Here is a 22239-nt window from a genome sequence, read left to right as displayed (position 1 = left end):
CATTGCGTGAGGGTGTTCTACGCACACTGATAAACAGGGCTCGTACAATATCAGAAGAATTATACCAACCAAGGGAGCTTCACAACATTAAGCAAGTTTTCAACACAAACAGAAATGACGAGAGTCAAATCCGACGTAACTTCAGACAGGAAGTACAAGCTCAGCAGACAGGAAACGAAGAGGAGGAAAAGATAATGTCGTACCTGCGGTTTGCCAGCAAAGTACCGAACAAAATCTGGAGAATTGGAAGTGGCCCATCGCCCATAGGTTTTCTGTATTCAACGGCGTGAGACAACTATAAATGATCTTTCATGATATATTTCGCCCTGCATAAATGTGAGCGGATATAGAGCTATAGTGATCTACGATGGGCAACCCAGAATGTCCGCTGGATGCTGAGGAACGGGTCACGTGCGCGCCTAATGTGTACAGAAGCGGGTGTCCCAGCATGCTGTCGGGAAAGCAGGAAGAGCCAACTACGACCACTAAACCGATACCTTACGCGGCGGCTGCTACAGGACAGAAGCCACCTACACCAATTGTGACCAAGATCCCGAATGACAATGATAGTGAAAGAGTATCTCCGAATGAGACCATAGATACCAAATGTATTCCTGTCTTCACCGCAACCTACAGAACCTGTGGAGGAAGCTCCAATAGTTACAGTATCAGAAAATACTACTGCAGCGGCTGTCACTGGATAGGACTCTCAGGAATGACAATGTTCGTGCAAGTGACATTCCAATGGCGACCACCCAAACTGTTGGGGCGTCCTTCACAAAAACGCGATTCTCAGAACCGATGACGAATGCCGCAGTCACCAACATTGCAAGTTACTCGAAAGTTTCTAAGCCAGAATCTGCTCATCATATAATTTCTAAACACTGCCATGAAACATCCTGAGAATCGTTACTGAATACCTCTCTGGGAAGTACCTAGAAATAATAGTTCGAAACCCCATTCAGGATCAGACTGAACTGGATTTTATGGCAAGGAATTGATCTCCGGTCTTTGAGGATGTCCACATTTAAATTGGTACAATTGACTATGAAGCACTTGTAGTTAAAATGGTCACCAATGAATGAAGCTCAACTAGAAGAAACAGATGTTGTTATACGTTTAGCAAACTAGATAAAGGGTCAGTAGCATTGTATACCAATGAGGAAGTTGAAATTTCAGCTCAGAACAGGAACATGTAGAGGTACGCCTACTATGGCACTATTTTAAAAGAATAACTGACCATGCATTCGTTGGATTTGTACGTACCAGAGGAGGTCGTTACAGGATGGACGTTACACGGAATACGATCACTACAAAGAAACATCTAAAGAAACGGATACTACTCAGTAAAAAATGTAAACCACAGTATAGGGCTACAGACAGACGACGAATAGAACGAAATTGGCTGTCTAGAGCACAGGAGACCTTCAATGAGTACTTTAGAAGAATATTATCGAAAAATCACTCAGTTGACCTGATAAAATTCCGGTAGAATGTAAACGCTGATAGTGGCACGAAAGTTGTTAATAGGCTCTGAGGGACGACGTAGAAACTAATAATAAGTTTTTCAGACTAAAAGTAGAAATGCTGAATACCTTTTCCAAACCGCTCTGGGTCATTCTGATCCAGTTTCATTCTTGCACGACTGCAAAGTCGAGTTAATGGCGTTGAGATCGTTAAAGTCAGACAAAGCTTTAGCTCTTGACGGAAAAGCTATCTGATTCTAATTCGAGGATCCGGCTGAGTTAACACCTCTATTAAACATAATACACAGAGGAATTCTCAAAAAATAGAAAAAATAAAATAAAAAATTCAAAAAGGAACAACATGATAGGATGGAAGCACAGGTCAGAATCCTCCACGAGAAGGGTAGCACAAGTGAACCACAACGCCTCTGCGTAGTATCCTTCGACGCCTCCTATTGCTTTGCAGTCTTAGAAAATATTGTGAGATGAAATTTTAAAGGGTATCTCGAACAGATCGGCCTTCTTCATGCCAAATAGCACTGATCAGGTTACCAGCGATCACGTGAAACCAAATTCGTCCTTATACGAAGCACTGAAAGCCATGGAAGAGTGAATTCAACAATATGAAGTATTTCGTAACTTCCGAAAGACATTTGAATCGGTACAACACATGCATATCGGTCCCGTAGGGATCACGAAGACACAGTTAATTTAATCAAATCGCGCACAAAGACGTTTGATCAATCTCCTTGCGTCCCATACTCGGACAGAACAGGGAAAAGTACGAAAACTTGATGCTTTGAGATCACCCTCTTCCATTCAGTTCACATTGCTTTGTAGAGTATAGATACATATGTCGAAGGAGATGTATAACTAACTTGCATTTATCAAAACTTTCACTCCAGTGGTGATCTGTTTCTTCTCTTGGTATTTGTTGGTTATATTCCTTTTCGTTCTATAAGCTCGTAGCAAGGATATATTTGTAGATGGCACACCGTTCTGCAAAGGAAACACGGAGATTGCAGTTGAGGGAGGAAGAAAAGTACCGGAACATATTGACAATTTTGGAGTAGAGGACAAATGGTTGAATAAGGGAATATTAGTAGCTACAGTCAATACTTTCGAAGAAGAAGTTTTCATTTGGTCAGATATTACTGATGGTCAGAAACCAGACCCCTACAAACTATAGAAGACAGTGCTGCCGTAGCAGACTTACTAAACACAGCCTTCCGAAATGCCTTCACAAAAGAAGAAGAAGTAAATATTCCAGGATTCGAGTGGAGAACAGCTGCCAACATGAGTAATGTAGAAGTAAATATCCTCGGAATTGTGAAGCAACTTAAATCACTTAAGAAAAGCAAGTCTTCTGGTCCAGAATGTATACCAATTAGTTCCCTTTCGGAGTATGCTGATGCATTAGCTCCATGCTTAATAATCATATACAACCGTTCGCTCGACGAAAGATGCGTACAGAAAGACTGGAAAGCTGCACAGGTCACACCAATATTCAAGAAAGGTAGTTGGAGCAATCCACCAAATTACAGGCCCAAATCGTTAACGTCGATATGCATCAGGATTTTAGAACTTATATTGTATTCGAACGTAATGAATTACCTCGAAGAAAACGGTCTATTGACATACAGTCAACATGGGTTTAGAAAAAATCGTTCCTGTGAAACACAACTATCTCTTTATTCACATGAAGTTCTGAGTGCTATTGACAAGGGATTTCAGATAGATTCCGTATTTCTGGATTTCCGGAAGGCTTGTGACACTGTACCACACAAGCGGCTCGTAGGGAAATTGCGTGCTTATGCAATATCGTCTCAGTTATGTGACTGGATCCGTGATTTCTTGTCAGAGAGGTCACAGTTCGTTGTAATTGACGGAAAGTAATCGAGTGAAACAGAAGTGATTTCTGGCGTTCCCGAATGTAGTGTTGTAGGCCCTTTGCTGTTCCTTATCAATCTAAACGATTTGGGAGACAATTTGAACAGCCGTCTTCGGTTGTTTGCAGATGACGCTGTCGTTTATCGACTAATAAAGTCATCAGAAGATCAAAACAGACTGCAAAACGATTTAGAAGAAATATCGGAATGATGCGAAAAGTGGCAGTTGACCTTAAATAACAAAAAGTGTGAGGTCATCCACATGAGTGCTAAAAGGAACGCGTTAAAGTTTGGTTACACGATAAATCAGTCTAATCTAAAAGCCGTAAATTCAACTAAATACCTAGGTATTACAATTACGAACAATTTAAATTGGAAGGAACACATAGAAAATGTTGTGGGGAAGGCTAACCAAAGACTGCGTTTCATTGACAGGACACTTAGAAAATGTAACAGACCTACTAAGGAGACTACTTACACTACGCTTGTCCGTCCTCTCTTAGAATAGTGTTGCGCGGTGTGGGATCCTTACCAGACAGCACTGACTGAGTACATCGAAAAAGTTCAAAGAAAGACAGCACTTTGTATTATCACGAAATATGTGAGCGAGTGTCACAGAAATGATACAGGATTTGGGATGGACATCATTAAAAGAAAGGCGCTTTTCGATGCGACGGAATCTTCTCACGAAATTCCAATCACCAACTTTCTCCTCCGAATGCGAAAATATTTTGTTGATACCGACTTACATAAGGAGGAACGATCACAAAGATAAAATAAGGGAAATCAGAGCTCGTACGGAAAGATATAGGTGTTCATTCTTTCTGCGCGTTATACTAGATTATAATAATAGAGAATTGTGAAGGTTGTTTAATGAACCTCCTGCCAGGCACTTAAATGTGGTTTGAAGAATATACATGCTGATGTAGATGTTGAATGAGGAGCTTGATATTTCAACTCACGACAGGAGCTTGAAGTGGTAGGCCTACTATGGCTCTATTTTAAAAGAATATCTGACCATGCGCTCGTTACATACGACCTACTAGAGAAGTTCGTGACAGGATGGACATTACATCGTATACGGTCACCACACAGAAACATCTAAAGATACGGACACTACTCAATAATAAATGTAAACCACAGTATATTACTACAGACAGACGACGAATAGAACGAGTGTGTCTGTCTATAGCACAGGAGACCTTCAATGAGTACCATAGAAGAATGTTGTCGAAAAATCACTCAGAAGACCAGATAAAATACCGATCGTATGTAAAGGCTGGTAGTGGCACGAAAGTTATTGGGGGGCTCTCATGGACGAGGAAGCGACTAATAATAAGCTTAGCAGAGTAAAGGCTGAAATGCTTCACACTTTTTCCAAACTGCCCTGGACCATTGTGATCCAGTTTCATTCTTGTACGAGGGCAAAGATGAGTAAATGGCGTTGAGAGACCGTTGAGAATGTTAAAGTCAGACAAAGCTCCAGCTCTCGATGGAAAAGCTATCTGATTCTATTCCGATGATCCGGCTGAATTAACTTATTACTTCTATTAACCATAATATACCGATGATATCTCAACAAAAAAATCGGTGCCACGTGATAGGATGAAAGCACAGGTCAGAGTCCTCCACAAGAAGTGTAGCACAAGTGAACCACAAAGCCACTGCCCAATGTAATTCAACGCCTTCCATTGTTATGCAGTCTTAGAATATATTCTGAGGTGAAATTTTAAAGGGTATCTGAATGGATTGGCCTTCTTCATGCCAACGAGCACTCAGTAGCTAAACAGCGATCACGTGAAACCTAAATCTCGTCCTTATACGAAGCACTGAATGTCATGGAAGCATGCATTCGACCATATGAAGTATTTCGTAACTTCCGAAAGGCATTTGAATCGGTACAACACACAAGTCTCGCTCCCGTAGGGAACGCGAAGACGCACATTAATTTAACTTCATCGCCCAATCAATCATCTTGCGTCCCATACGCAAATTGAACAGGACAGGAAAAAGTACGAAAACTTGATAATTTGAGAAGACCCTCTTCCATGCAGTTCACAGTGCTTTGTAGAGTACAGATACACATGTCAATGGAGATAATTGTTAAAAAATTTGACTCCAGTGGCGATCAGTCTCTTTCTGCTGGTGTTTGTTAGTTACATTCCTTTGTCGTTCAATAAACTCGTAGTAAGGATATATTTGTAGATGACACACCTATCTGCAAAGGAAACAAGGAGGATTCACTTTTGAAATAAGGACATACATAATTGGATTCAATCGTTAGTCCACAAATCCAAAATGACTTACTCCTTCAGGTCGCCAACCAGTCGAGTATACGCGACTGTAGCGAGACATTCTGAACCCCTGGCATTCCCTCCATTCAGATCGCGTCCGAGTGTTTCCCTCACAGACTTTTGGGGTTGGGTTGTTTGGAGGAAGAGAGCAAACAGCGAGGTCATTGGTTTCATGGGATTAGGGTAGGACGGGAAAGGAAGTCGGCCGTGTCTTTTCAAACGAACCATCCCAGCATTTACTTGCAGCGATTTTGGGAAACCACGGAAAACCTAAATCAGGATGGGCGAACGTGGTATTGAACAGTCGTCCTCCCGAATGCGAGTCCAGTGTGCTAACCACTGCGCCACCTCCCTCGGTGACAGACTGCCTCTTGATCATCATCGCCTTCTTCTTTCATTTATACACAGACTCCGATTGTCAACAAATGTAACAGATCGTGTCTTCATGACGTCACTGTCAACAATGAGTTCCGGCACCAAAACAACCGAAACGTTGCGTAGCATCAGTCTCATTGACAAACCTTCCGAAGAAAGAGTCGATTTCGAAGTGCGCTTTCTAGGAAGTCTGTTTCACATCCTTCGGGCTGTGAGAAGAAGTTGAGAAGAAGTGAGGAGGTAGGTGAACACTGACTTTTAAATTATTCTGCAGTCGCAGGCATGGGATCAGCGTCTGAAAGACAAATGTTTTACCTTTTGTCTACGTATCAGTAGGTCAGAATACTCCCATCTTGTACACTATACTCGAAATTTTCTATTAACTTCTGTATTTCCTGAGCCGCTGCATTGCGTTCCTCATGGACCAGAAAATTAATCTGGAACAAGGAGCACAACTCACTGAACGTGTGGATAACGACTTATTCTCACAACGTCTGCGGGTTTCGTAATTAGTTTGCTGATACAAAGGAATAATCAATTAACATTAATGTTTTTATGATTCTGATAAGAGCTGGTGTGGGTCACATACGGTGCCATGTACGGTATTAGACTGAATTGTTTATTTAGTCCAAACTTTCTTGTCAATAAGCCAGAGTTCATTTGACTATTTTCGTCTCAGGAAACAATGTAACTACTAAAGACTGCTTGTTTCACGTTTCCAGATGTTTTCGCGAGTGAAGTCGCTGTTCGGCTCGCCAGCTGCCAGCCAGGGGTGTCCCAGGCTGGTCGACGAGCCGCCAACACCTGCGCCTCTACGCCTCCTTCGGCCGTCTCGACCAAAGCCGAATGAGAGGAAGGTCGAGTCCACCACCACCGACTGCGAAGAGACCGCCGCTGATAAACCACAGCTTCAGGCAACTCACGTAAGTAGCAGAGCCTCTTTTGTACAACATTCGACAGTAATAACTGTCAAAGTGGCCCAAGGAAAAGAATAGAAATTATTTCCAATAATGTTCTGCAGACACGTTTACTGACATAACTTTTTCTTTCCACAGTTTGGTCCGACACCGAGAATTGTGCATTTTGACTTGTCTGACGTTGAAGATGAAGAGGAGGAGGTCTCTGGCACTTACTACCCTCCTGAAGTTCCGGTTCCACCCAGTCGGCTGCAGATCTTTGCCAACAGACCGCGCAGACGGAAGATTATCCGAGAGCCACCGTCGCAGGAAGTGCGGACTGCGATGGCACATCTAAGAGCTGAGATACAAGAAATGGTATGTCAAACATTTAACTGTTAAAAACACTGTATTACGTTAGAAACACAAACGTAGATGTCTTATTAACGCTTGAAATAAATGTAAATGTAGGACTCATTTTAATCTACACACACATCCAAACTGTGTAGACTAGTTTCAATTGGTGATGAGGGTTGACAAGCCATATTGAAGCCAAACGCGATATATTGTTTCAGAATAAGAGGAAACGAAAAAAGATCATCACGAGATTGGTCCAAAGAAACTTTACTATATTTTACAAAACTTACATTAATTCATTTTGAAGGAATGTTTATGGAGTGGAGATACTATCAATACGAAGTTTCAGTAAACTCGCTTTACACATTATATCTCTATATTTTTCATTACTTGCAAAAGTCGTAGTGATGTCACAGCTACTGAATTGTTTGTAGCCTGTAATATTTCAAGTGCTAGATATAGGTTTGCTCAAGTAAGTAGCTTAATGAAAATAATTCTTTTTGTCATTTTCAGGAGAACCCGGCACCAACAACATGGATTGGGCTTCTAGTGGAGACTCTCGTGGATCTGTATCGAAAAAAGAGAGGATATCGCCGGAACCATGGGCTGGCAGAGAGACCAGCGTTCGTCATCCGAATGAAGGGAAGATTCGCACCTGTTCGTGAGGCAGTGAGAAGAGTTCTGCATCTGAAAACGAATGTGGACAAGAGACAGCTGCCGACTGGCATAGATTCTACTCTGCGTGATTACTTTCTTCATTGTGAACACCTTGACCCTAAATACCCGCCGGTTATTCCATTAACACCACAGCTACTTGAAACCGCGCTGTGATGTGATTGTTGTAAGCCAGTCTGGTATGGCTTGAAATAAAACACCTTAAAACCTGTTTAGTCGTGTTTTTATTGCACAGTTAATATTTAAATACATTCTACACATAACGTACTAGTGTGAAAGCGAAAAAGGTCAGTACTGTGAAGACTGAACTAACCTGCTTGAATGGTTACAAATCAAATTTAACTGGCAGCCGCATAAGCTGAATTAGAAAAGTTGGCGGTGAAGATGACGTCACTAAGGTTGTGAATTCGGCAGATCAGTTTACTACGTTCAAACTTTCAATCCGATAACAGCTTTGAGAGAAGGTACAGATTCCTTAGTAGACAGCCTCGAGACAACCCACAAGATTCAAAAACAATGAGACAAGGAAGGAAAAGTACAAGTCATGGTTAATGATAGCACACTGAAAGAAATACTGAGAGGGTACTTCTGATACGCAGTTTTCGTAACATGAAATGTCTGTGTTAATGCAAAACTTCCTGGCTATTCAACTTCTCAGTACGGAAACCTTTTAACTGGAACGTAGGACTCAGCATTACAACTTGCGATATGATGTGTGTGGCGAAAGATATTCATAAACATGAATACGTACCGATCATTTAGGTACAGGAAATGTTTTAGATGATAACCTTAACAGTGCAATTGAAGGTGATACCAAGAACATCGCTGAGAATACTAATTTCACGAAGGTGAATGTTGTGCCATTCCTACAACAGGCTTTGGATCGTCGCGATTCGTTCAGCCAGCTAAGCCTGTCATGTATGTCCGTGACTGATGCATCGTACCTCACATAGTCGCACAACATGCGACATGGCCTACATCTGGATGTTTTATTTAAGATATAATTTGCGTTACTAATTTCCAGAGGCAGTCTGCGAGACAGAACTCTGTCAGCTAATCCCGATGATCTCCAATAATTTCAGTAAATGCTGTAACGTTCCCTGGCAAACTCACGTTATTAAGGAACGGGAGTTTGTTTGTGCCGTATACGCCGCTCTGGGCAAGTTGTATATATCGTAATTATTGAACAAAAATATTACTGAATGTGGTGTAAAAGACATTTGTTATTCTCCTTATATTTTTTGTTGTAATATTTCTCTGTATTTAGGATAGGAATTTTTCTGTATTTATTATGTGATTGTAAAATGTGTCAGAATTTGCGATAGCAGAGATATAAAATGTTGCCAGAAGAAAATAATATCGTCAATTTGCAAAGAAATGTTAATAGTCAGCAATACTATTTAAGCACAATGCATTATGTATTCTTTGGTCTTCTCTGTTCAGAAGTCATTGCGGTAGGACACTGTGAAAGAGTTTTTTACGAATGTAGTAGACTTCTTTTGTCTCTGTCTGGACTTAGCCGCCATTAGACGATGCGTTACGAATTAATGTGAGTTGTACTACTGTTTGATCTAAATATATCAGAATTTATCAAACGTGTGAGTTATTTATGTAAATTAGCTTGCCCACGTCATCTATAAAATTTCTTTAAGAATTTTTCAGCATTTTTTTTTTAGCGGTGTTGCTGGGCTGTGCCGCGACCAACGGCGGCACATTTAAAAAAAATTATCAAACCCGTAAACCGGTAACAGATGCATAAAAATCAATAGTGAATTAAGAAATTGTTCTTCTTTTTCAGTGATCCTGTGGCTGATAAAATTTGAATTAATTATACGTTTGTGCATTCGTAGGCGGATAGATAATGTTTGTTAACATTGAAATTTAAACAGTTTGGTTCTTTAAAATTAACTCAAATGCATAGTGAAGTTGGTTTGATCAGTGATAAATGTCGGCTTGGCAATAATTAAAACATTTTCTGCTAATAGAGGTAATCTTGTGTTCTATGGCTAGTGCCGGGATAAAATTCAGTAAAAATATTTAAAAAAAAACAAATAAAAAAAAACCACTGCATCTGGAAAGTGTATGCCAAGGCCGAAAGATTTAAAGGACTCAATTCTCAACCTAATATTCTTAACCAGTTCATATGAGTTCACGTAAATATTATTTTTTCTTTAAATGTACGTAATTAGTAAGAAAGTAAAAATTTTTATTACCACACGAAAATAAGAGAGTGGTTCTACAACAAAGTTCGCACGAAAGAAAATTAACTTAAAAGCAAAAGAATAAAATTTATTATCCTTCTTTAACGAAATTTCCAACCATTCATATTCAGATTTCGTTAAATTGGCGCCCAACGTGGGGCACGAATATGCAGTGGCCACTAAATACCCGTGAGATAACTAGGGAATTACTATAGTCGAACTTTGTTGCAGAACATTTAATAATTTTTCTATGTATTGTATGTATTGCATAACCAATATTGTGGTAATACCTGTGTATGATTTTTTGCATGAGAACACTATGTACCCAGAGGCAAGCTGAAGAAGAGAGCTCAATATTTCGAAAAATTAATTACCTACCACAATATCAGGGGGCAGCTGCACCCAAGATAGATCACCAAAAGGTAAAGCTACAGTGTAGTTGTCCTGTGGGTAGTAAAGTAGCCTCAGTGCAGTGTTCTCGGATCATTGGTGGTGTGCTTGTTGTTAGTACTTTGTTTTAAAATAACAGGACATTTTGGTAGTTAGTCATTGTAGTATATAGTAAGTGTGTATTAGTTAATGTCCATTTCTTGTGTGATTATGTCAGTGAAACCTGAGTGTTAGGATATTTAGTTCAGATTTTATTTCTTTTGTTTACTATGGTTAGATTGCGTAGTCAGAAAGATATCAACATGGATAATGAGCAACATTCAGTAAGTAGTGATACCGAGTTGGAAAGTGGGACACAAAGTAATGTTAGTGACGTAGTTCAGGAAGTACAATGTGAGAGTCTGGGGGCAGAAGGACAAGAAATGTTGCCATTGCCACCCAGTGATTCAGTTGATAGCGGAAATACTGTGCCATCCGCAAGCACTGGACACGAACCAGAGAGTGGTGAGGTGTCAGAAGTGCAATCATTAAGAGTTATGTTCGAGCGCATGCTCAATTTCCAAGCTGAATTTGTACGTGTGCAAGCAGAGCGTGATAGAGAACGTGATGCTAAACAAGCAGAACGAGATAGAGAACGTGATGCTGAACAAGCAGAGCGTGACCAGAGATTGGTAGCTGAATTTGCCAAACAAGCAGAGCGCGATAGAGAACGTGATGCTAAACAAGCAGAGCGTGACCGACGCCTGCATGAGAGGGACTTGCAGTTGATGCAAACTTTAGAAGTTATGCAAAGTGAGATTGTTAGTTTGAAACAAAAATATGAAACCATACCCAAAACGGTGCAAGAATTAAGCGAAAGAGTAGATAGTGTTCAAGTGGCTAACGCCAATATAGTAGAGGAAATCAGTGTCCTGACTAATAGGTTCGAACAACTAGAAATTGACACAACTCAAGTAATTGAGAACAAAGTGATCGAACAAGTGCACAAAGTAGAAAATGAAGTCATAAAAGAAATAGATCAGAAAATGCACGCCGCAATTGAGGCCAGAGATGTGGGCTCAAGTGCGGATATGCAAGATCTAAAAAGGATAGTGCACAAAGACATTCCGCTGTGGCAGCGGAGTGTGGACCGTCGTCTTGCCGAAATGGAGCGTAGCTTGCTGCATGACGAGGCACGGGCGTATGTCACGCCAGCCAGGTCCAACAATGATAGGCATATAAATACTGCAGTAAAAAATTGCGACTGCGAGACAGAACAGGCAACCAATGTAAGCGAAACAAATAAATGTCATTCCAAAGTAGTGATTGAAGAAAGCTTGATTAGGAACCGACAGTTTCAGATCTTTACAACGGAGAAGAAATCTGTTCACCCTGTAGTGTTTATCAAGGGATTTAGAAACATTTTGCCTAGCGTTTGGAGTCATACCCAGAAAATACAGTTCGTTATGTCCTACATACAAGGAGATGCTGCATTATGGGCAACCGAAGCAGCTGACAGTTGTGATACATATGAGCAATTTGAAAAAGCATTCTTGGCCAAATATTGGTCAACATGTATCCAGGAGAGATTACGGAAGGAGGTATATAATCCACAGCCGTATTCTCCACGGCTAGGCAATTTGCGAAAATATTTCGAGAAGTACATTAATAAGACCCGTTACTGGGACGAACAGATTTCATCCCGGGATTTGATCAGACTTTTGAAATCACACTTGCCGATACATGTAAAGGAAAAACTTATACACGTGCCTGAAAATGATATGGAACATTTCTTGTCTGTTCTGGACTCAATTGACCTGATTCAGGAGGACGTTAAGGCAGCCTCTGAACAGGCTAGAAGTAACGGGAATGGTTATAGAAATGGTAGAAATAACACGCCTCCACCAAGTAATAGAAACGGCGGAGGTAATAATAGGAGACAAGATTATGCACAAAACGGAAATAGAGGTAGAGACCGGAACGGCAATAGTCCGCCGGTGAATAATGACCGGAAAAGGAGGTTCGATGACCGGTATGAAACAGGCCCACCAAGCAATAATAGATGGAAAAATGCCAGGGGGCCGAGCAACACTAATACTTATGATCATGCAAACCGAACTTGGCCGCAGAACCAGAGGCCCAGTCCGGACCGGCAAAACAGTGATAGGTATGACAATAACCGACCGCCACCACAAAATGCGCCAATTGCGCAACCGTGGCGGCCGACGCAACACAACGTGCACATAGTGGAGGTCAGTGACACAGAGCAGCCACGCCCATCCACTAGCAATAATTCAACAAACTAGATGCAGCCGAGATACGCTCTCCATCGTCGGCTGAGGTTTGGAGTGAGGGCAGCCCGACACAGAACAAAACACCGAACAACATCTGTATCCTTAGGTATAATGACGGGGTACAGATGGGAGATGAATTAATAACTGAACCATCCACGTGCATAAAGGAGCACAAAGACAAAGTACAAGCGATAATAGGGGTCAAAATTAACAATATTGATGTGCAAGCGGTCGTAGCTACAGGTGCTACTGTCAGTGTTATGAGTATGGACTTATTCAAAGTACTGGGGAAGGAAAGGCGTATGCTGACTTTTCCCGTGAATAATTGTAAAGTCACTGGAGCCATAAGTGCACAGCGACAAATAATTAAACTCCAAGTGCGGGTAGAGATGTATTTAGGGGATGAAGCCATAGCGTGCTCATTCCTGGTAGTAAAGGGTTTAAAAGTAGCCTGCATTTTGGGGGTAGATTTTTTGAGAGAAAGGGACGCAATAATCGACCTTTCTCGGGGAAAATTAAGTTTGATGAATGCTGGTAGGAGAATAGAATTGTCCATGCTCAGATCTGAAGAGGTACCTGTACCTAATTGTAACGCTATTAACATAAGGTGTAGGAATCAGTGGATACTACATTTAGACAATCATTGTCTAGGTCAGAATCTCTATTATCCTGACGTACAAGGTGATCAATTAAAAGCAAATCTGGACGCACTTGTGAACAAAGTATCACAGTCCGAAAATTTAAATTCAATGCAACAACAGGATTTGGTACAGTTATTATCTAATTATGCAGATGTATTTTCTGAACGACCAGGAATTGTTAAGGGATATCAGTACAAAATCGAGGTAAAGCCTCACAAAACTTACTGTCGAGCCTCATACTCCATTCCTTAGTCCAAGAAGGAAATAGTAGCTATCTCTTAGCAGATCCCCACTCAGGGAGAGTACGGGGACTGTATCTGCGTAAGGATGTAAAAATATTCATAAAGTAAAAGACTAATAGTCCTATGTGGACACCATTCTTTTGTAAATAATGAACATTAATGATGTGTGATCTTTAGAGATAATGTACTAGTGTAGAAGTGTTTAGTTATAAGAATATGATTGACTTTCTCATGTGTATGGATATTTGTGTTATGTACTCTTTTAATTTGTGTTATCTAGAACATGCTCTAAATGTTTGCACAGATAATCTGATTAGTGCAATTATTTGTAGTGTTAAGCTGTGACAGAGTTCAATCAAAAAAGAACATTTTAGTAATGATTAGTTAGTGTACCACATAATTTTCTATGTGCCCAAATTTGAAATATTTCTTGGCACAATCTTTTCTATTATGTGTATGTATCTATATATGTGTAGCTGTCAGATTGACAGATTCGAACCCAGAATAATATCAATAATATGAGGCCCTGAGAACTTTAGTATCTCACCAATGTTATTAGAGAAAATAATGCACCCAGTAGTGACCCGAGGGCACCACGGGAGGCAAACTTGTTGCGAATTTAAGTAGTGCAAAGTTACGCACAAAGAAGCTTCAATTGAAGCATGTGCAGATTCAAACAAAAAAAAAGAGCTAGCTAGATACAGTCCAAGTCAATTTTTGCCTACAGAGACTACACTGTAGTTACGTAGGACGTTGATAGTAAAGTGTGACATGAGTTCAAAGGAGTTATTGAACAATATGCCTGAATCCGGCTGGAATGCACAAATAAAATCTACTCGAACACGAATATAGATGACTTTTGGGCAAACTAATACCAAATTTTGAATATTTGTTACCATGTACGCAAATATCACACCTTGGTAAAGAGTTACGAATGTGCTATTACAAAAAAATTGCACAGCGGACATTGTAAATAAAAATAAAGGAACTTAAACAAAAGTGCAGTATTGTGCGGCAGAGACAGACAGTGACTGTTAAACCTGCAGCAATACGTCACGGAGTAGTTGTGTATAAGTGATAAAAAAAAAAAAAAAAAAACTGTATCATCGCCGTGTGTGCAAGTGGACAAGGAACTAGCACGACACGAACAGTGAACCGATAACGGACGGTGGATCAAGTTAGTGTCAAACTTTAACTCTTTGTGTGTCAAGGGACGCTAGGAAAGCGCATTGACTACGAAGATACATTTTGTCCTAAGGTGAAAACTTGCGTGTGACTAATGACAAGTCATGACATGGTGAAAAATATTGTGTGCCCATAAAACGTATTACTGTGACAACGAAACATTGTGCAAACCAGACTAGTGAGGGCCTACTGAGTAATAACTGCCACTAACTGTGTGCGTTCTCTCCCACAGCAGGAAAAATGCCTATAAGGATAGTACACTGTTTCTGAACTTGTTGCATGTTTGCTGGAGCACTGCAAGAAGACGTCGCACGGGCGAGCGGATATCCAACGCGCATCCGGCTACATCAGCTATGCAGCGGCCGCAGCAGCCCGTAGCAGACCAGACAGACGGCCACGCCCCTCCGCGCCGTAGCTGTCAACGCCGGGGGCGGTGACCTACACGGAGTCAGCGCCGCGCCGAACGCCGCTCAACAATCACTCCGCACCGCTCACCAAATACAGCATTATTGATTTTTTTTTTATGTTCACATAAACTGAATAACATGTCAATGACTTCATTTCGATAAACATTGAACATTTACTATGAATGTCTGTAAGTGATATATCCTAGGACAAGCGACCTTGTAGTGTATCACAAGAATAATAGTGTCACGCACAAAACCTTCCGTTGAACTGTATGTGACTGTGATATTGTGTAATTGTGTAACCGTTTGTGACGAACTGCAAATTTAATTCAAATGAATAACTGCTAAAGAGACAATATTGACCATGAACCAACTGGGATGGCTGGGCTCCGGCACAGTTTTGCCCAGGTTTCCTGTTTGCCTACACCCAAATGGGGGAGCCATGAACTTATATAACCCTGGGACTAAATAAAAGAGCCATTCCGTAAAATATACAAGTCTACAGAACGTTACTGGCACCATTGTGTCAAAGTCTAAAAAACTCTTTGCCAAATGCTGCCAGGGGGCAATGTAACGTTCCCTGGCAAACTCACGTTATTAAGGAACGGGAGTTTGTTTGTGCCGTATACGCCGCTCTGGGCAAGTTGTATATATCGTAATTATTGAACAAAAATATTACTGAATGTGGTGTAAAAGACATTTGTTATTCTCCTTATATTTTTTGTTGTAATATTTCTCTGTATTTAGGATAGGAATTTTTCTGTATTTATTATGTGATTGTAAAATGTGTCAGAATTTGCGATAGCAGAGATATAAAATGTTGCCAGAAGAAAATAATATCGTCAATTTGCAAAGAAATGTTAATAGTCAGCAATACTATTTAAGCACAATGCATTATGTATTCTTTGGTCTTCTCTGTTCAGAAGTCATTGCGGTAGGACACTGTGAAAGAGTTTTTTACGAATGTAGTAGACTTCTTTTGTCTCTGTCTGGACTTAGCCGCCATTAGACGATGCGTTACGAATTAATGTGAGTTGTACTACTGTTTGATCTAAATATATCAGAATTTATCAAATGTGTGAGTTATTTATGTAAATTAGCTTGCCCACGTCATCTATAAAATTTCTTTAAGAATTTTTCAGCATTTTTTTTTAGCAGTGTTGCTGGGCTGTGCCGCGACCAACGGCGGCACATTTAAAAAAAATTATCAAACCCGTAAACCGGGAACAGATGCATAAAAATCAATAGTGAATTAAGAAATTGTTCTTCTTTTTCAGTGATCCTGTGGCTGATAAAATTTGAATTAATTATACGTTTGTGCATTCGTAGGCGGATAGATAATGTTTGTTAACATTGAAATTTAAACAGTTTGGTTCTTTAAAATTAACTCAAATGCATAGTGAAGTTGGTTTGATCAGTGATAAATGTCGGCTTGGCAATAATTAAAACATTTTCTGCTAATAGAGGTAATCTTGTGTTCTATGGCTAGTGCCGGGATAAAATTCAGTAAAAATATTTAAAAAAAAAAACAAATAAAAAAAAACCACTGCATCTGGAAAGTGTATGCCAAGGCCGAAAGATTTAAAGGACTCAATTCTCAACCTAATATTCTTAACCAGTTCATATGAGTTCACGTAAATATTATTTTTTCTTTAAATGTACGTAATTAGTAAGAAAGTAAAAATTTTTATTACCACACGAAAATAAGAGAGTGGTTCTACAACAAAGTTCGCACGAAAGAAAATTAACTTAAAAGCAAAAGAATAAAATTTATTATCCTTCTTTAACGAAATTTCCAACCATTCATATTCAGATTTCGTTAAATTTCATGTATGTCCGTGACTGATGCATCGTACCTCACATAGTCGCACAACATGCGACATGGCCTACATCTGGATGTTTTATTTAAGATATAATTTGCGTTACTAATTTCCAGAGGCAGTCTGCGAGACAGAACTCTGTCAGCTAATCCCGATGATCTCCAATAATTTCAGTAAATGCCAAATCAGTCACAGCATCAGAGTTTGGATCCGACTATACACGAAGCTGCAGCAGTTAAGTGTAAAGTTATAATAAGTTGACTGGATACCACAAACAGTAAAAGTGATGGTGTTTCATGCTACAATCAAAGAGCCTATTTAAGATGAACAACTCGTATCACGAAAGGAAACTATAAAATTAGAAGTTATGTCTTATGGTTTACTTGGCTTAGGAAAGACCTCTTCTTAGTTACAGAAACCGAAGAGATATATGTCGGAACAAGTTAATATCAAATTGACTACACATCACAAGAGGAAGAATAGATGGAATAAGGTGCCAAGCCAGACGTAAAGGAGTACAGTATTAAACGGCTTTTCGACTGCTGTACATCAGTGGCAGATCTGGGAGCACAGAAAGTAATTGTTTTGTCAGTGTAGAGGCTCCAACAGGGAAATTATTTCCACTTCATTTACCTGTTACAAAGGAAAAATGACAGACTGTGGTAACAGCTGCAAAGTCGGTGAGGACATTGTTATTTATTTGACGTAGGTCAGTAAAGATGGAGGGCATCTAGATTTACTGATGGCCAGTTTCGGTACGTTCTCAACCAAAACACTTCTAGGAATATCAGAAGCACACATCAGCTGTAATTAGTTTCTAAAAGCCACAGTATTTCATGAAAAAAAGTGTGGTTGATCTACCCATAAATGGTTAATGCCAGCCAAAAAGTTTTCACATTAGTCAGATTTATTTAATAAAGACAACTTCCAATACAGTTCTGGTTTACTAGAGACCATAGATAACTACACTGAAATTCAAGTGCCACAAATAAAGCACGCGGCTAGCACAACCAAGACTGGAACTATACTACAAATAATCCTTCACAACATTCCTCAACATATTCCGGAACGTAAAAATCACACACTGCATAGAAAAAATGCAAAGTTTCAGATAAAAAGCAAAGCTCATTACGAGAATTATTAGGCATCGAATGAATAAAATTGTTAAGGCAGATGGCATTCAGCTCTAAAAGACAGCAATGCTGAGTCAGGTTATAATAAATTCCAATTATTTACCCGAAAACCTAAGGCTTCCTAAAAGTTCCTTGAAACTGTATTAGCATTTACAGAAGCAGGTCCATTATTTTACTTAGACAGAAATTAGGATACTAACAAATAAAAATATTTTGTTACTCATCCAGTACGTCTTCTGATTATAATCGTATTTCAAAGAAAGGACGAAAATTATGTACTTACTTCAACATGACACCATCTGTAATGAGTCAATTACATTTACTTCCTGGAAGACTGATATATATAGGGATAACGCTTATTTGAAGAAGTGGTTAAAACCAAGTGACTTCTTTTTAGAAGTTGGCCATCTCAACAACAGAAGCAACTTTTGCTATCAAATATGCTGTCTTAGTACTGGCAAACAAAGATAAATTTATCGTATTAGGATGGTATCTGTTCCCAAAACAATGGCCGGCCGCGGAGGTCTAGCGGTTCTGGCGCTGCAGTCCGGAACCGCGGGACTGCTACGGTCGTAGGTTCGAATCCTTCCTCGGGCAAGGGTGAGTGTGATGTCCTTAGGTTAGTTAGGTTAAGTAGTTCTAAGTTCTAGGGATCTTATGACCTAAGATGTTGAGTCCCATAGTGCTCAGAGCCATCTGAACCATTTTTGAACCAAAACAATGGGTAGCTGTTGATGACCGTGGAGCTTCTCTAGAATGAAATGATACTGAAATCGAAACCCTTAGCTGCCGACAGGTATTGTTGATATACCTCAACGGGGACAGGTGAAAATGTGTGCCCCGACCAAGACTCGAACCCGGGATCTCCTGCTTACATGCCAGAGGCTCTATCCATCTGAGGAACGGAAGGCACAGAGGATTGTGCGACTGGTGGGAATTATCTCTTGCACTCTTTCCATGAGATCCACATTCCCAACTGTCCACAACCTACATTCGTACTGTTCCTAAGAGATATTTGTCAATTCATTCATTACTCGCGAAAGACTAAGTTGATGAGTCCCATAAGAGTTCAGGCGATGTTTGCACATTCGCACAGAAGAAGGTCAATGGCCAGGTAGCCTTTAACTATACGAGGATGGTATCTGTTCTTGAAACAACAGATACCATTGATGACTGTGCAGCTTCTTTAGAATTAAATTAATAATGAAATCGAAATCCTTAGCTGCCGACAGGTGCTGTTGATATATATTAATGGGGACAGCTGAAAATTTGTGTCCCTACCGGGACTCGAACCTGGCATTTCCTGCTTACGTGCCAGACGCTCTATCCCTCTGAGCCATCGAAGTCACATAGGACAGTGCGACTGCAGGGACGTATCCCTTGCACACTGCAGCTGTCCCCATTGATCTGCGTCCCAGCCGACTCAGCCGTCCCTTACCCCACTGCCTCCGCTCTGCTCCGAGGAGCTACCGAGCGACCCGCTAACAAATGCAAGATGGTCCGCGCCATGTTGCCTAGCCGGCGCCGCTTGGATCGCGGCGACCACAAGCATCCGTGATCCGGCTTTCGAATCTGCGGCCAACGTTTTGGGATGCCTCCGGCGTGCGTTGGAAGCCAGGACGAATGCCTGCGGTAGCGAGCCTTGGAGTGGCCCACCGCTGGCTGGCTGGCTACGAACGCCGCGTCGGCCTCAGGGGGTCGATGGTATATGTTAATATTTAAATTATTGAGTTTAATAACAAAACTAAGTTTCTTAAAATGCATTCTTAGTATGAGTCATAATGTCTTTCTCACGTTCCTATAGTAGTCAATTTATCATCCACATAGACAGTATCCCAGTACATACGTTATTCCCCACAACTTTGTTCAGTACTCACGATAAATCTACCGATTACTTTCAGAACTCAAAAGGCTTTCTTTTAAACCGGTGGTATTTTGAATTGTGCAGCAATGTGGTATTCTTAGTACTGTCTTCATCGACTAATAACTTCCTTAGGTGTAATTTTGTCAAGAGTTATTAAGAAATCTACATTTTTAAAAAGCTACAGCAAGCTTTCTAAATTTTTCTAATGGTCTGTCTAAGATAGGGAGATGTTGCTCACAGCACTGCATCAGCTTCTTACTGGATCCACGTGTCTTAATCACAGAGTGAAGTGGATTAGAATACGGACTATCTGACTTCTCTTTGATGTTATTAACCAATATTCGGTGGATAACTTCACCTGCGGCTTTACTATTGGATGAGGTAACCAGCTTAGACTTAATTGTAAGCAATACATATCCTGAATGAGATTTTCACACTGCAGCGGAAGGTAGGAGACGAGGTACTGGCAGAAGTAAAGCTGTGAGTACCGCGCGTGAGTCGTGCATCGGTAGCTCAGATGGTAGAGCGCTTGCCCGCGAAAGGCAAAGGTCCCGAGTTCGAGTCTCGGTCGGGCACACAGTTTTAATCTGCCAGGAAGTTTCAATACATATCCTACTGCCTTTGAAATACATGTATCGAATCTGCTAGCCTTGACATTAGATGAGAATAACTACTTCCTCAATTTCTTCTTTACAGCACTCTGGAGTTCAATTACATTTTCAATGTTACTTCGTCGCCTCTTATTCTCCCCTGCTGTGTTCACAAAAGCCTTACAAGAGAAGCCTTTAAAATGACTCTTCATGTATCTGCTCCTTACCTGCAGGTACGTACAGCTTCCTCAGAAATCCAAATGACTGAACATCTTGCTGACCTTGCTACTCCAGAGAACCAGCTCACGTTTATGATTTTTGAATCAAGAGATTACATTTCAGGTCTTCTTTGGGAATTTTGGTGTGAACATTTACGAAGGTACTTTGACGTCCAACTACCTTCTCTGGGTGCTTCACTTTTTTTTTGTGAGTCAGTGTAGGCGTCGTCAGGTAATAGGGCGCTCATTGGTCCAAATCATACGTATATAACAGTGAAAAATGCAACTGTAACAGTTACATTAGAGGTCTCGGTAAGCAAATTGAATTTCTTCACTAACAGTTTTATGAGAGAGATATTTCAGGGACTCAACTGCTCATTATAATATTAGTTTTGCTCTTTACTAGGGGATAATAGTTAGCAAGAGAATAATTTCCTCAGGCTAACATTAATAAAACTGATTTAGATGGTTCTGAAAAAATCATCGTGTAAATACATTATGGAGGTTAACCTGTAGACCCGCATAGATAGTAGATTAGCTAAAGTATACATGGATAAATATACTTTTGGTGCACATAAATCAATGCAATATAAGAACAGGTACAATAATTATCTAATATATGTTGAACAGTACTGGCAGATTCAATTTGTTTTTAAATTAAGGAAATGAAAGTCTTATATATTTTTTAGGCAATAGTTCAATTCAAAACATTTTTTGGCTTTGTTCAATCTGCAGATTAATGTTCAAGCTTATCATCCAGCTTCACATCTTTAGTACTGTCTCTGTCAGTCATTGAAAGAATATATTCCACAGCCTTTCATTGTGAATATAACTCTAAGTTAGATTTAAGGATTCGGGCCAGAATGTTGCCATGTCTAACATGATTCCTTTTAATGGCATTCTGAATTCTCATGTAAGATGAATTGTTTCAATTCATTCATAAAAGCATAGAATAAATATTGGTACATGCATTTTTACAAATCTAAAGACACACTATATTGCCCCTTTTCGGCACTTGCCTCCATGAAGACAAACCAACATATTCTTCAGTTCTATCGCTACAGTTCTAGCATTCTTATAAATGGAAGCTATAATATATTTACGAAATTAGTATCCACTGACAGGAAATGTAAATATTCGGTCAGAATTGTAAGTAAACATAAATATTAAGAAAGTACGCACAAATACCGGTAAAGCATTATTTACGAGCATTACAGGTGACATGAAGAGCTGATGTTAAAACTGAACATTAAACTTGATGAACGACATGGTAGGTTTTGCAAAGTCAGTGTGTAGGGGCCGCCATGGCCCATTGCCAGTGGG

Source organism: Schistocerca cancellata, chromosome 1 (genome assembly GCF_023864275.1).
Source record: "Schistocerca cancellata isolate TAMUIC-IGC-003103 chromosome 1, iqSchCanc2.1, whole genome shotgun sequence".
Lineage (NCBI taxonomy): Eukaryota > Metazoa > Arthropoda > Insecta > Orthoptera > Acrididae > Schistocerca > Schistocerca cancellata.
The sequence above is the reverse complement of the archived record's forward strand: the minus strand, read 5'-3'. Positions refer to the sequence as shown.